Source organism: Tamandua tetradactyla (genome assembly GCF_023851605.1).
Source record: "Tamandua tetradactyla isolate mTamTet1 chromosome 18 unlocalized genomic scaffold, mTamTet1.pri SUPER_18_unloc_1, whole genome shotgun sequence".
Classification (NCBI taxonomy): Eukaryota; Metazoa; Chordata; class Mammalia; order Pilosa; family Myrmecophagidae; genus Tamandua; species Tamandua tetradactyla.
Genome location: NW_027518250.1, coordinates 733,408 through 747,738, shown reverse-complemented (window position 1 = coordinate 747,738; position 14,331 = coordinate 733,408). Strand labels below are relative to the sequence as shown.

Here is a 14,331-nt window from a genome sequence, read left to right as displayed (position 1 = left end):
AGTTAAATGTGTGTCTAACTTAACCAATGCCTAAGAAATCTGAAAACATTTTAAATTTAATAGTTCTTCCATTAATTCTCATATTTAGTACTGACATGTAATTACTTCCATTTTACAATTTGTCTATTAAAGAAAAGCATTTTAGGAACATTATAGCAAATTTAAGATTAGTACTGAGGTGTGTTTTTTCCATTATAACATTGCTGATTCTAAATATCACAGTATTCATTTATCTTTGTGAATTTTAATATTACCTAATGGGGAAAGTTATGACAAGAATTTCAACATAAGATTAACTGAAAAATAAACCATGTAAATTTCCAGATTGTTTGTTTCCTTGTATTACATGACACATTTAAGCCAAAACTGAATGAACATTTCTTCATTAATTTTACACAGAAATGTGCTTTCACTTCAGCCCAAATTCATTATCATTTCCTATCTCATCACTGCCTAGCATATCATTATGTCCTTCTAATGCCATGTACTATTTTTTGAATGTGTTGTAATTCTTGCATATCTGTTATTCTTTAATTCTTGCCTCAAAATGTTGACCAATATCCTGACAGTGAATAAAACTATTCAATTTATTGGATGTGCCACTAAATATTTCTTTTAATTACTATTTTTTTAATTTTTAAATATGGTTTAACATGCTTCGCCATTTTTGTACAACACAAAGATTTCACTGCATAGGATCTATCTGCAGAGGCTACAGAGAGTGCAAACTAACATTTTCACTCCCTTAAGTGCAATACTTATTAGTATATATATACATACACATCAATATATAATGCAAAATATATCATGAAAAAGAATACTTTGATTTAAGAAATACAAAATTTGGCATTTTTTCCAAATTGGAATAATAAAAATTAAAAGTACAAAAGGAGCTACATACCTTAAATATACAAACATATTCAAAAATGTAAATTTACATCCAATTTCTCTGGTCTTGTCATAGCACATTAGACTATTTTCAATGGCAAAAGCTTAATGTACTGCTGTGAAGAGAGTATTTTTGCTTGCTCTTGGGTTTTCTGCAAACAAACAGCAGAACCAAAATCAAAAACATGTTCCAGTGAAGCTTCCTGCATTGGTGAACACCAAAGCATTGATTTTTCACATTAAGGGTTAAGATATCAGGTTACTACTTTGAGAAAAATTCATTTGGTCTTCAGAATACAGGGAGAAAAGGTTTACATTTTATGGCATACTCCCTTCATTCAAGTTCAGTGGGTAATTGGAATGATAACATGTCTTTAGCCTGAGATGAAAGAGTTGATTCAGACCAATAAATCTACAAGTGACTAAGTCAAGAGTCAATTAAGAAGAGTAGTCAAGCACTAAAGTGTTAAAAGTACCCAATTTGAGATCCAAATAAACTCCACTATCTTAGTCAGTGTTGGGGTGATACCAATTGACTTTTTAAACTCTTGGCCCTTCAAAGTCCAATTGGTAGGGTTTTATATTGCTAACACTGGGCACACCCTATACACTGTTCACTGTCATTATCTCAGCCATGTCATGACCTTGCATATCCTCTGAATTCAAGCCCAACTTACAGGTTGACCATGAAGCAGAAGTTTCAGGTTTTCAGGCCCACTTTTGGATCCAATATGGTTAGTTCCTTGGTGCAAGTAACAGTGAGCCATCCCTTCCCACCCCTCCCCTTTCCACCACTCCTTCCCATAATTTCTCATGAAAGGTTCTTATATGTTTCATATTTGAACAGAATCTCCAACCCCACCAAAGGGTTCACAGTTTATATTACATGTACAGTAATACATGTCTTCTATTTCATTTCTTTGAAAACCTTGTAGTTCATTTTTTAAGATAAAAACATTCACATATTCTCATGCTATCCAACACATGGAAAACATCACTACCTCCCTTTTACCAAGGATAGACCCAAGCAAATTAAAATAAAATTTCCTTTAAATTCCTTTACTTCAGTTTAAATTGCATATTTTATTTCTCACAACCCCAGTGGAAGCACAGAAACCCCATCATATCCATCTCAAACTGGTTTCTAGGATTCTAGGATTATGGAACACTTGGCAAAGCAATTGACACTAAGGATTTCCAACCCCTAGGCACAAAGTCATCTGCAAAACAGTTGGAAGAAACACTGCACTGGCCCAAATAATCAAGAAGTCATTTAACTTGCAAATACAATTTATATCCTTGAAACTGATGGTCTGGGGGGTAAGGTGGTAAAAGGGAGTGAAATTCAAATTGTCTCCTATTATCTCACCCTTTCAATATTAAACAGAGACCCAGAAGAATTAGTCTCAATGCTTTCCTACATATATTTCTTCTTATGCAGTCTAAACTGAGAATGTCATGTAAATGGTTCACTGTAAGATACATCAATTCAAATTTTCTTCAATCAAAATAAGAAGTAAACAACATGATTGCAGTTCTATTAAGTTTTGAAGGTTTACAGCAATTAAGGTTTCTGTTTTTATGTATAAAGGTTTAAAAAATAGTTTTTCCATAAAATACAAGTTCATTAAATTTTACCATAGAGTAAATGTAAACATTTGTATTCTTTTTAAAATTATTCTCAAGGGAGGTCTTAGGAATTTAGTGGTAGGCTATTGTATTTGCATCATGACAAAACCAAAGTGTAGGGTTGGGTATAGTTTTCCTTTTCACTATCCAGTGTTCATGGATTAAATTCTGGAAATGTTCTCATTCTAAGGCAGGGTTCCTTCTGGTTTCCATTGCAGCAATGCTTCTTGCATTGGATGTTGGATTGTTGAGACACAGTATGCTAGACCCCTGTTAGCTCTCTAGTAATTATTAAGGTTAAAAAATATATATTGTCCCTTCCCTCATATTTCATTTCCTAGTATAGAGTCAGTACAAGATACCTCCAATTCTATCAAATCCTTTCATAAACTGAGGTGAATCTTATGACCTGTCTGTGACAGTTTTCAAGGTAGCTCCAAAATTTTTATAGCTTAAAGGAAACCATTCCAGCAAAGGCATGATCTCAATCAGCTCTTATTTCTGTCCTGTAACTTTGTGAAATGGTATTTATCCTTCTTTTGCTCTGGAGTTAGATAGAGGATTTTCTCCTCCTCTGTGCCTTGGCAAAAAATGTGTCTCATTATGTTCAGATTTTCACAGATTACTAGAATCTATACAGGTCCAATTTCCAAAGCCTTTAGTGTATATTCAACTCCCAAACAGTACTTGCCTGTGTCTTGGCTGTTTTCCTCACAATATCATGCTGATAATGTATTCCTTCAAATAAATTTCATGTTAAAGAGAGCTTCAGTAGATTACTCAATAGCTTAGTTGAAACTATTTTCACTAGTGAAGTAGTTCATAAGAAGGACCTCTGTATTATTGCTCTATTTCCTTACTGAAATGACTTCATGAATATGTGTACTCTTGTAAGAATTCGAGAATTCGAGAGTTTTGCCATGCAAAGGAAGACTCCAAGAGACGTTCTCTCATGCAACATGCAACGGGTTTATTTACCACACATGCGTGGGGCTCACTGAACACGCAGGAACAGAGAGCCCCGAGCCTGGGTTTTGGGAAGTTTTTTGAGGGCCAGGATAAGGGGGTGGGGTTTGAGGGTTGAACATGAGTTACAGGTTCTGCTTTATGCAGGAAGTAGATAACGAATATTTTGCAAGAAATAGATAACAAACATTTTGCAAGAAGCAGATAACAAACATTTTTCGCGCATGAGTCATGGGAGCTGCTTCATGCAAGAAGCAGCTGTCTCGTGCAAAACTCCCTTACTCAACCTTCTCAGTTGCATTCTTAGATAAACTTCCTCTGGCAGTTACAACCTTGCATAACCAAGGCAGCAGAAAACCTTGCATAACAAAGGCAGCAGATACCATCCCTGGGAAGTCCCGGGTTGTTTTTCTTAGCCTGATGGGGCCCATAACTCTTTTCTTTACAATCCTTCTTTACATAAGAAAAGTTAGCTACTGTTAAGTTTTATAAAATCCTTCTTTACATTCCCCACTCCTTTTTGTACATATCTCTAATCTTAGAGATTTTCTGGGTTATTTAATACTGAGTACTGTTGTCTGATGAGCATTAATTTGACATTTCCAATCTGCCTTTGTAAAAACTGTATAATTCTATTTAGAATATATGGTCCTATAGTTATTATTAAAAGTAACACAATTAAAGGCCCAGCGAGAGCAGATAATAGCGTTGTCAACCAGGGGTGTAAAGAAGGATTTTATAAAACTTAACTGTAGCTAACTTTTCTTATGTAAAGAAGGATTTTATAAAGAAAAGAGTTATGGGCCCCATCAGGCTAAAACAACCCGGGACTTCCCAGGGGCGGTTATCTGCTGCCTTTGTTATGCAAGGTTTTCTGCTGCCTTGGTTATGCAAGGTTGTAACTGCCGGAGAAAGTTTATCTAAGAATGCAACTGAGAAGGTTGAGTAAGGGAGTTTTGCACGAGACAGCTGCTTCTTGCAAGAAGCAGCTCCCATGACTCATGCGCGAAAAATGTTTGTTATCTGCTTCTTGCAAAATGTTTGTTATCTACTTCCTGCATAAAGCAGAACCTGTAACTAATGTTCAACCCTCAAACCCCACACCCTTATCCTGGCCCTCAAAAGGCTTCCCAAAACCCAGGTTCGGGACTCTCTGTTCCTGCATGTTCAGTGAGCCCCACGCATGTGTGGTAAATAAACCCCTTGCGTTTTGCATGAGAGAACGTCTCTTGGAGTCCTACTTTGCGCAGCAAAACTCTCAAATTCTTACAGGGGGACTTAGTAAACCAAGATTCAAACCACCCCTGTTGCGCCTCTCATTCTTTTTGTCTTTCATGAAGGTGCTCTCTGAGTTTTGTCATGGACTCTTTAACAACACCAGAGTGATCCGCATAGAAACAGCACTGTTCTTTTAAAGCTGCACATAGTCCCCCCCTTTAAGGAAAAGTAAGTCAAGTCCTCACCTATTTTTGCAGAACTACTTATGAAAGGGAGGCTAGAGAGTTCTGAAGGGCTGAGACAGATTTCTCTATTTCATTTAAGTCTTGATCTATCGCAGCCTGTAATTGACTGGTTTGTTGATTGCTATGTACAATGGCAGCAGTCTCTGTGCCTATACCAGCAGTGGTGGTTACCCCCATAAGAACTGCCAGGGTTATTGAGATTGGTTCCCTTCTGTATCTGGTTTGGCTTAATAGTATAGTTTCTAATTCTGTCCCTGAATGATAGAGAATTCGGGGGTATATCCAACTATTATCTGAGGGGTTAGTGATATTAAGCCAAATTTTAGCACAAGGGCTTTGTGAGAAATCTATTGTAGGCCTACCACCGGTCATGAGTGTTCCATGGTGGGCCCCGGGCCATCCATCAGACCCACAGCTTCCAGGATTAGAACAGGTTTTCTGGTACCCTATTTTGAGGAAGGGGTCGCCTAAGGTTGTCCATTTTGACCCTAAAGTCTCACAGCCCCAGTAGGGACAATAATAGTGTCCTGGGCTGTTACAGTAACTTTTTCCCTGATTGGACACGGGACATAGGTAGAAGGGGGTCAGGTCGCAACAGGGCTCGTTCCCCAGAGTGGTAAGATTACAAGGGGTCACTAGAAAAGAAGGCTCCCCTGCTCCCTCCCAAGTTTTTATAGTCTTCCCATCATCCCATCTGGTTATTGTCCGTTTCCAAGGCTTATGTGGGTTGGAATTGGGTTCCCCTAGGGGAAGGAGGAGAAGGAGTAGTAACCCTACGAACCTGCAGCTTGAGAGGATTGTCAGTCCTTTCCAGTTTCCATTGGGACTCAGAGGGCGAAGGCACAGGTTTGAGATGAGATGCATGGATCCAGGATGCGATGCCATCGACCTTGACTGCGGTGGGGGTGGTCAAGAGTACCTAATATGGTCCTTTCCAGCGAAGTTCAAGAGTCTGTACCTGGTGGCAGCAGACGTAGAGAAAGTCTCCTACCTGATATCGATGCAGAGTTCTGTTATCTCCTGGCTGGAAGAAGGTGGAGAGCTGCCACCACAGGAACCACTGGGCTTTTTCCAAGGCTCGCAGCCTGTCAAGCAAGGGGGTATGGAGGGAACTATTAATCTCTAAAATGGAGGACATGTCTTTGACTGGAGGTGGTGCTCCATACAAGATTTCATAAGGGGTTAGATTACACATGAGAGCAGAGGGGGTATTCCAGGCCCTGAACAGGGCATAAGGCAGGAGCATGGTCCAATCTTTGAAGCCAGTCTCTATAGCTAATTTGGTTAGGGTCTCTTTAATTGTCCTGTTCATTCTTTCTACCTGTCCTGAGCTTTGGGGTCTGTATGCACAATGCAATTTCCAATCAATCCCCAATATCCTGGCCACACCCTGACTTACCTGGGCTACAAATGCGGGTCCTTTATCTGACCCTATTACCTTTGGTAGACTGAACCGGGGAAAAATTTTTCCATAATCTTCTTGACTACGACCTGGGCCGTTTCTCTCTTAGTTGGGTAGGATTCAACCCATCCTGAAAAGGTGTCTATAAAAACTAGTAAGTATTTAAGTCCATATTTTGTAGGTTCAATTTCAGTAAAGTCGACTCCCAGAACTGCCCAGGTCGAGTTCCCTTTAGTCTTTTTTCCATTAGGAGCTTTGGTGGGGTAGGCGTTTACGATTTGACACGCCTGACACTCTCTGGCTACGCGATCTGCCAGTTCTTTCCTTTTTGAGGCTGCCAGAGGGTACAATTCCCTCTGGTCTTGCAGGAGCTGCTGTAGTTTCCCTGTCCCCAGGTGAGTGAGCTGGTGGACCTGCTGTATGTAAGCTAGGGCTTCCGACTCTCCTTGGGGTGTAACCTCAGATAGTGTCTCAGGGGGTTGCTGGTTTCCTTTCGTTATTAGGACCAAGTTTATACGGTCCCTTAATGCTACCACTTTTGCTTCTTTGTCTGCTCGCCTATTACCCATGGTTACTGGGTCAGAACCTCTTTGGTGGCTAGCACAGTGGACAATGGCTAGTTCTTTGTTTCAGCCCTGGCGGCCATGTTGCATGTTTCCGGCATCGCTGAGGGTGGATTTTATACATGCTATTTTAATTCTCCCCAACATTTCCTCCCTTTGTTTGTTTTTTTTAAAGGATGGAGGAAGAATGCTGATCCAGCATTCTTTTGGCATTAACCTTTGCTGGGGGAAGTAGAGGCCTCATCCCCCAGGTTGTTTGTGGCTCTGTTTTTCTGGGGAGAGGAATTTTAGCAGAGTGAACCTCTACGCAAGATGAGGCATACTTCTCAAGGAGCTTGAAAATGGCCTTTAATTGTTTTGGCCCTCCTTTGCAGTGCTTTGCCTTGCACCCAGCGGTACCAATCATAGCATAAGCTAGAAGCATATTTTCGAGTTGTATGCTGCTCCCATAGGAGTGGGGATTCTTACCCGAGAGGGTGGATAGCAGTCAGATATTTTGGTTTCATACCTTGGTTAGCAAGATGAAGCCAGTGATAATGCACTTGAATGGGCCTGCTTAGGGCAGAATTAATTTGGTCCTTAATTAACTGTATTATTCTTTTTTTCTCTTACTAATCTTTTTCTCTCTCTCTCTTTCTCTCCTTTGTTCTTTTTCCTCCTCTGTTTCTCTCTTATAAAACACTTTTTTTAGTCTTTGACTAAATCTCACAAGGCTAGGTCCTGCAACCTGTCTAAACGCTGCAGCTTGCGTCTAATGTCTGGAGCTGATTGGCTGATAAAGGCCATGGCCACTGAGGCTCTTTGATCCTCTGATTGAGGGTCAAAGGGAGTATACCTATGGTATGCTTCCATTAGTTTTTCTAACAAGACAGAGGGCGATTCGTCCACTCCCTGAATAACCTCTCTTACCTTGGCCAAATTGGTGGGCCGGCGTGCGGCTGCTCGGAGACCCGCTACTAGAGTCTGGCGATAGATGGACAGATGCTCCCTACCTTCAGAAGTGTTCGGGTCCCAATTAGGGTGGTGCAGCAGGAACCAATCGTCGATGACATGCTGGAGTTGGGTGGGTCTCCCGTCTTGTCCAGGAACTTGCTTCCTGGCTTCCAGTAGGATCTGATCTCGCTCCTCCGTGGTGAAGAGAGTCCCCAGGAGTTGTTGACAGTCATCCCAAGCGGGCTGGTGAGAGAACATAAGGGATTCCACCAATCCAGTCAGCCTAGTGGGAGCCTCGGAAAAAGGAGGGTTATTATTTTTCCAGTTATATAAGTCAGAGGAGGAAAAGGGCCAGTATTGCAGAGCGGGCATTTCTCCTCCATGTCTATCATCCACTGGAGGCCCGTACGGTCTGAGGGGGAGAGTGACCGCCACATCAGATGGGCTTTGTGCTCGTCTGCTTCGTGTAATATGTGCCGGTCCTGGTTCATCTGGGATCATCTGTTGGTGAGCCTGAATGTAAGAGGGCAGAGAGAGAGAACTAGAGGAGGGAGAAGGTGAGCTAAGAGAAGGGGGGTGATGTACCGGAGCTGAAGGGTAGGGAGGAGGGGAAGAAGGACCTGTGTCGAAGAGGAGTAGATCCGATTGGAATTCTGGTAAGACTGCAGGAGGCAAAGAAGGATAGAGTTTTGGAGCTTGAGAAGGACCCGGCTCCTTGATTGGAAGTATAGAGGGAGAGTCATGTTGATCAAGAGGAGTAAGAAACGGCTTTCCCCATGGAGGTGGGTTTTCACACAGGTCCTGCAAAACCATGATGTAGGGCTGCTGGTCCGGGTGGCCATACGGGTCAGGGCAGAAGATGACTGACTTGACAGCCCAAATCAAGGGTAGATGAAAAGCTCCTTCACGAGGCCATTCCACATTATAAGAGGGCCACTCGGCAAAGCAGAAGGTCTGCCATTTGCCTTTTTTACAATAAGAGATAGATTCTGACCTCTTTCCCTGACCTCAGACCAGTGTCTTAAGGTCAGAGAAAGTGGAGTTGACGTTCCCTGACCCATCTTTGGTAAAACAAAAACAATTCCTAACACACAAATACAGACAGACACACACAGAGCCGGCACACCATGTTTACACAGTTTCAGAGACACAGTTCAGACTGGTCTGATGACTTTGATCGAGTCTCCCCCAGTCAGAAGGGAAACAGAATCAGAGTCGGCCCTGTAGTAAGCCTCCAGGTGTCCCCAGAGGTCCCCCAATCCCGAGGCGTCCCTCGGGAGAGTGACCTGCAACCCCTGGACACGTCTGCCGGTTGCGGTCAGGGAGTGCTCACGCGACTCTCCGACAGTCACTGCCAGTCTGACAGACTAAGCGATCGCACCTCAGACAAAAAGGCCTCACTTACCCTGAGAGAAAGAGCTGTTGGAGCCTCCCCTTATGAAGAGCCGATCTCGGTGGGACCTCCAAATGTAAGAATTCGAGAATTCGAGAGTTTTGCCACGCAAAGGAAGACTCCAAGAGACATTCTCTCATGCAACACGCAAGGGGTTTATTTACCACACATGCATGGGGCTCACTGAACACACAGGAACAGAGAGCCCTGAGCCTGGGTTTTGGGAAGCTTTTTGAGGGCCAGGATAAGGGGGTGGGGTTTGAGGGTTGAACATGAGTTACAGGTTCTGCTTTATGCAGGAAGTAGATAACGAACATTTTGCAAGAAGTAGATAACAAACATTTTGCAAGAAGCAGATAACAAACATTTTTCATGCATGAGTCATGGGAGCTGCTTCATGCAAGAAGCAGCTGTCTTGTGCAAAACTCCCTTACTCAACCTTCTCAGTTGCATTCTTAGATAAACTTCCTCTGGCAGTTACAACCTTGCATAACCAAGGCAGCAGAAAACCTTGCATAACAAAAGCAGCAGATAACCGCCTCTGGGAAGTCCCGGGTTGTTTTTCTTAGCCTGATGGGGCCCATAACTCTTTTCTTTACAATCCTTCTTTACATAAGAAAAGTTAGCTACTGTTAAGTTTTATAAAATCCTTCTTTACACTCTCAAGAATGTGTGAAAACATGCATTCTGGAAGAGGTAGTGAAACAAAATGTCTGTTGTTTCTGTTTTGTCATGCCCAGGAATGTCCAGGCTTGCCTGTATAGCAGGCATCTGTCTACTTTTCTATCTGTCTTACTTTTCAGATAAGAGAAATCAACCCTGAGCCAGAATTTATAGGACTGCCCCTGTCTGTTCCACGGTAAATCCCATCCTGCAACTTCTGTTTCTGTAATTCCTTCTTGCTAACCTATATAATTTGGAGACAAAGATATTTGATGCTCAGAGTTTGAAAAGAAGTCCTCTGAGTCTGCCAGCAATAAAAGTCTTGTCTACTTCTCAGAGGCTCTGGTGCTTTCTTGTGCATTGTTCAGAATTTTTCCCTACTTCATTTCTGGAACATTGGCCATGAAGCTCCACACCCCAAGGAAGAGACACCCTTGTGCCCCTTTCCCATCTATAGAGAGACCTAATCCATCCCCAGAAACTTTTCTTCTGGTTCAAAATTACCTGATTGAAATGGGATGCCAGCTTTTCTGGACTCAGTAGGGACTTCAGCAGCCCTGAGAATTGAACTGGAGCTCTACCTGTTGGACTGGTAAGAATGGGTGTTCTGACAGGCCCCACCTCTCAGACAGAAGAGGAGACTGTACCTCCCTAACTGGGCTGAGCACCCTTTGGACAGAGGAGAAGCTGAAGAAGAAGATCCCAGCAGTTAGATTCATTCTGGTGTTGGGAGACAACATAACTTGTCATATTTTTGAGTGCCTGGTATGTGAAAGCATGTGAATGGACATGGCTCTGTCCTGAGGCTTCAGTGCTGTGTCACCGGTGAAGCAAATTGTGTGTCCCAATCTGCAGTTTTGTGGGTCCTCATATAGCTCTTAAGGTGGCCCTCTCAAAATGAAGTCTTGGTTGGGGTTTTCTACCAACCTGCCTCATACCAAGAGGATCTTAAATTCCCTAAATTCCAGAGAAGTAGTCCGAGATGGATGAAGCAATTGTCATCTTGTTTAGTTGTCTGTTGTCTGGTGCCTTGGGAGTATCACTATGGGTGGTACTGAAAACAAACCCCCCTTAGCCTGCCTTTTTAAGAACTTTACAAAAGGATTCACTGAAGACAATGGAGTGGAGCTTATGCCCTAAGAGTTGTGCAAATTTTGCCAATTGAACTGGCTCACTTTTGGAGTTGAATGACTGTCTGAGGGGTCGTTTGAGACCCAACTGATCTGAGCTGTCTGCTAAGTTGTCACAGGACAGCCTGGCCACCCTGACAGTTTCTGTACATTGATTCCTGGCTCCAACTTCTTCATAATTCACCACCAGGACTAAAAGCTTGCATTGAAAGCCATGCAAAAGTCCTGGTAGCCTGTACTGACCTGGACATCCCACTCCTTGAAGGAGTTGTCACAAAGCAATTAGTCTGAGCTGCCACTAAACTTCTGACCTTGGAGAACTCCCCACTGTCAACAATGAAAGATCCACCCTCAGGCTTCCAAGATAAAGGGTTAAAGAGGACACCCTCCCCATCACTGACAGAGACTCTTTACCCCCACCTTCCTAAATACTTAACCCCAGAAAAACTACCATTCCTCCCTGCTGCCAATGAAAACCATTACCCCTGCTGTACTCAGCTCAAGCACTGGCTGTGGTTCCAGAAACAATGTCAGTTCCCTGATGCCCTCTACTGAAAATTCCATCTCATTAGGGACTCCAGCCAGATCTCTGCTATTGCTTCCCATCTCTCCTGGTCCAAGTCTGCCTGAACCCCTTCCAGGAAATTCCATAAACTTGGAACCTCTGATCCTGAATTGGCAAAATGTGTGGCACCTCAGGAGGTCTGTAACTGCCCCTGCAATAAACTCTAGGGTCACTTTAACACAATCCAGTTGGCCAGTTGTAGAGAGGTCAGCCAATATTTGTCTACTAGCCTTTCTCAACCACTGACCTCATAAACTGGAAAAAACACACTCCCTCCTACACTGAGAAACCTCAGGCTATGATAGACTTACTTCAGTAAATTATACAGACCCATTGGCCAACATGGCAAGATTGCCATCAGCTCTGCATTACCCTCTTCAACACAGAAGAGCAGAGAGAGATTTCACAAGCTGCCCTGAAGTGGCTAGAAGAAACTGCTCATGCAGAGATGATGAACAGATCCCAATATGCTCAAAACTCCTTCCCAGATATCGACACACAGTGGGACACAAACACTGAAGCTGGCAAAAACAATTTAAATCTCTATCAAGATGCACTTTTCAAGGCATGAAAAAGGGGAACAGAAAAACAATAAATATGTCAGAAATCACTGAAGTCCTGCAAAAGTCAGACAAAGCCTTTAGCCAGTTCCATGAATGCTTCTGTGAAGCCTTTAGATTGTACACTCCTTTTGACTCCAAGGTACCAGAAAACTAAAGACTTGTTAACTCTGCATTTGTCAGGCAAGCCCAACCCAAAATCTGGAGAAAGCTGCAAAAATTACAAGGGTTTCCTGGAATGAATATATCTCAGCTCCCTGAGGTAGTTACCAAAGTTTACATGCACTGAAATCAGGAGGTATGGAGAGAAGCAGATTGCTAACTAAAGTAAAAAGCAGATCTGTTTGCTGTGGTGCCCACCCATGGCACCAGGAAGCCCCATTCTCAAAATCCACAACCTTCAAGTGACTAGAGCCAGAAGATAAAACACCCACTTATTGGGGGCCATCCAGAGAACATGGGAGAGCAGCTCCACCGGGAAGAAGCCATGTACTTACTATAAGGAAGAAGAACACTGGAAAGCAGACTTCTCCAACAAATGATGGGAAAAAAGGTGACAAAGACCCCACTAGCCATGGAGAATCCAGAGCTACTGATTTTGTAAGTCTAGCAGCCCTTGAAGACAACTCAGACTGAGACATACTGGGCCTCTTCACACTCAGCCCTGGAGAGCCCATGGTCATAATGACAGTAGGGGGCCAAAAGATGGACTTTATGACAGACACAGGTGCAGAACATTCTGTTGTCACACAAAAAAATTGGACCAAAAACTAATAGGCAAGCCACAATTGTTAGAGCCACTGGTAGCTCAGCTCAACATTCCCTCTTAACAGCCTGTAAGTGTCTGTAGGACCCAGTGAAGTTTCTCATCAATTTATTTACCTTCCTGACTGCCTAGTATCCCTACTGAGCTGAAATCTCCTGATAAAATTCCAGGCTCAAATATACTTCAATGCAGAAGGTGAATATCTCTTAATGCTAAAGGGCCCAGGACCCAGGGAGGAAGACCATGGTGACCCTGACAGCCCCCATATGGAAGAGTGACACCTCTTTCTTGCCAAAGAAAACTGAAATCAGCCTGACCATCCACAGATGCCAGGAGTTGACCCTTCTGTTTGGGAAGAAAACAGCTCACTGGGGTTAGCATCAAATGCCTCTCTGTCCCTCATGGAATTCCTCCTGGGAGTTGCCCTAGTGCATCTTAAATAATATCCAGTCTCCCAAGAAGCTCCAGTGGGAATTCAGGCACATATTGATTGCTTACTTGTTCATGGTATTCTGTGGGAATGTCAGTCCCTGTGGAGCACAATTCTGTTACCAATACAAAAAGCTAGCACCAATGATTACTGCCCGGTTCTAAACTTGTGGGCCATCAACAAAGTGTTTACCTTACATCCCATGGTGCCAAACTCATATACCCTCTTGAGCTTAATTCCTGCAACATCATTTTTCTCCTGCTTTGACCTGAAAGACGTTTTCTTCTGCATTTGTCTGGCACTAGTCAGCCAATCCATTTTTGCCTTTGAATGAGAACATCCATGCACTAGAAGAAAACAATCATTCATCTGGATATGCCTGCTTCAAGGGTTAAAAAAATTCTTCCACTATACTTAGTCAATCCCTAGGGAAGGACTTGCAAGAATTTCACTACAAAAAATATAATAGTATTTTGCTCCAATATGTGGATGACCTATTCTTAGCCAACACAATCTCACAAAACTGTCTAGAAGGTACAAAGGCAGTCCTGGTCCACCTGAATCATAGAGGCTACAAGGTCTCTAGAAAAAATGTCCAAATTTGCAAAAGATGAGTAAAGTTCCTTGGATCTCCCATTGCCTAAGGTACCTGGCACCTGGGAGTTGAAAGAAAACAAGCTGTTTGCTAAATATCTACACCCACATCTTGGTGACTAGCCCATGAGTTCCTAAGGACTACAGGATACTGCCACATCTGGATCCCTAACTTTGCTGGAGTTGTCAATCCTCTGTATGAGGCTACATGATTTGCAGAAAATTCACCCCTGCCCTTGGGAACCAAACAACAGAAAGCCTTTGAATCTCTAAAAAAGGAACTCATCCAAGTTCCAGCCTTGGGTCTCCCAGACATTGGCAAACCTTTTACCCTGTACATTCATGAATGATGGGGAACAGCCACAGGGGTCCTTGTCCAAAAACTA

At 42.8% G+C, this 14,331-nt stretch overlaps 1 pseudogene; it reads right to left on the bottom strand.

The window, feature by feature from the left end:
* Nucleotides 1-2,865: 2,865 nt before the first annotated feature.
* Nucleotides 2,866-14,331, bottom strand: part of LOC143672836 (eukaryotic peptide chain release factor subunit 1-like) — a 43,949-nt pseudogene continuing 32,483 nt past the window's right edge.